This window comes from Camellia sinensis, chromosome 11 (assembly GCF_055761805.1).
Source record: "Camellia sinensis isolate YWXY chromosome 11, ASM5576180v1, whole genome shotgun sequence".
NCBI lineage: Eukaryota > Viridiplantae > Streptophyta > Magnoliopsida > Ericales > Theaceae > Camellia > Camellia sinensis.
Window position 1 is genome coordinate 119,799,407 of NC_138971.1, and position 2,295 is coordinate 119,801,701.

Here is a 2,295-nt window from a genome sequence, read left to right on the forward strand (position 1 = left end):
TTAACAGAGTTAATGGGGGCCAAACGGAAGCAATTTAAAACTTTGTCCATAGAGCTGTGCTTACATGGCACATCATAACAAACCATACATATGCATAATAATAACTCACAACAAAATATGTACTACATAAGGTTCTGTACATACAGGATCATATAAGTCTAAGTCAATCCATCACGACTATATACAACAGATGCAAAGTCTTCGCCAACATGACAGAATATAAATACATAACAAAAGGGCAAAGACAGGTCTCGTGCGTGAGACACAAGGGTTGACTCTCCCAAAACCTTTGTTGTTCCACATAGACTTTACTAGGGCTGGGTTTGGACTTCTCTTGGCTCACCTACAAACATATGAATGAGCGTGAGTGAAAGCCCAGTGAATAATGTCAATTAAAGAAGCTATACAGACGATAAATTGTAAAACCCAAGTTTTGAATATTATTATTTTTGGATAGATTGGTAATTACATTAATTTATATGGGTCACTTAGTAATATCAAGAATTAGTTATGAGGTGGCATGATAATTTCTATTACTGAGATGGGTAGTTTTGTAATTTTAAGAAATTAGGTTAATAACCCTAATATATATATATATATATATTTATATATATATATATAAATAAAGAAAAAGAGGGGAAAAGGGGGTTTCATGTTTCTTTTTATCGCGACTGCGCAGTGCATCCTTAGGAGGAACGACAGTTGGAAATTGAAGCCACTGAATGTTCTTGATTGCCCATTGACTGAGGTATTTTTGCCCCATTGTTTACTTTATGTAAAGGGATCAATTGTTTATTATATTATGTACAGGGGTTAATAGGTAGTCAGATGGTTTTGGGAAGGAAATTTGTGTGGATACCTAAATATTGAGAGTTTGGATGCGTGGAACAACGTGTATGTGCAATTGTATGGGTTATTGGACACAGTGCAAATTATTATGTAGGTGTAGTTTTGCAATAGAATTTGGTATATTAGATAAGGTGTGTTTAACTATTAAATTAAGGGAATTGATTTGATATTTCTTGTATATTAAAGCATCTCATATATGCAGTGGGTTCTTATGGATATGTGAAAGACACAAAAATATTAATTTGTTTGAGGTTATATTTATTAGGTTCGTGCGATTGAAGTGGTGGAGTTGAGTATTTGAGATTAGTTTGGGAAATATTAGTTTAGCTGTTTGAGGTAAGTAACCCTCTATCACTGTTGGTACATTTTTTATTCCTGTTGAATCGTTTAAAATTATAAGTATTTATTCATAGCCTCCATGTTCTTTTAAAATAAAATATGGGTCAAGTATTAAATAGCATCGAATATTATTATGAAAATTATTTGAAAATTTTATGGAACTATTATGAAAATTGTACTAAATGTTTATTTTGAAAATATCGAATATTTTGTTTAAAAGTTGTGTATTGTTGAATTTTGAATATCACTCTAGTCTGACTATGATTTGGACCCTAGCCAATAGGGGTTATTTATTGGCACAGAAACTAGTTTCTTTTGGGGCTTTACCACCGGCCTATGTGTGGTTCTGGGCCTTGTCACGGGCTAAGTGACCGTAGTCATTAAGACTTGGGTTTTGTGAATCAAATCATTGAACCATCTGAATATCGAACCATCGATTTGAACAATGAATTACTTTGAATTATCTTGTTGGCTTTTTCATTTAAAATGTATTGTACATTGTTTATTTTTAGCTATGAAACCATCTTACAAATAATTATTCATTTATTGAACTGTAGAAAAATTTATATTTATTGGTTATCGATTTATTTATTAAATTTTTTTATACTTGATCCAGCTGGCAGTGATGATTGGTTATTTACTGGGCTATCTAGCTTACCGTTATTTTTTTTTTCAGATTCTGAAGAGTAGAGCTGCGCGGGATTTTTTACATGTGGGAGTGCCGAGAGTAGGACTATGAATTAAGTACTTGGATTATTGTTTTGTTAATGGATTTTATTAGTGGACTTGGTGGATAATTTCATATGATAAGAATACTCAATTTTTATGGATTTTAGCATTATGATAATTAAGGATTTAATTGGAGTATTTACATTGTTGGTTATGTGTTGGACTCTTAGCCTTGCATGCTCACTTAAATGAGTGTGCAGCGTTGTCACGGAGCTTGGTCAAGTGACTGCGGTTCCAATTCATATTTCTATTTAACATTTATACACAATTTAGGTCAAGTGACTGCGGTTCCAAACAAACTGGCCTTTGGCCCATTCAAACTTTCATTTGTGTCAAAATGGCCTTTGGCCCATTCAGATGACAAAATGGCCTTTGGCC

General features: G+C 33.0%; 1 long non-coding RNA gene across 1 annotated transcript; it reads left to right on the plus strand.

Moving 5' to 3' along the window:
* The first annotated feature begins 658 nt into the window (after positions 1-658).
* Positions 659-2,040, plus strand: LOC145803225 (uncharacterized). The gene is made up of 3 exons (XR_014345351.1): positions 659-748; positions 1,115-1,185; positions 1,865-2,040. It is a non-coding gene; the product is annotated as an uncharacterized LOC145803225 (long non-coding RNA).
* The last annotated feature ends 255 nt before the right edge of the window (positions 2,041-2,295 follow it).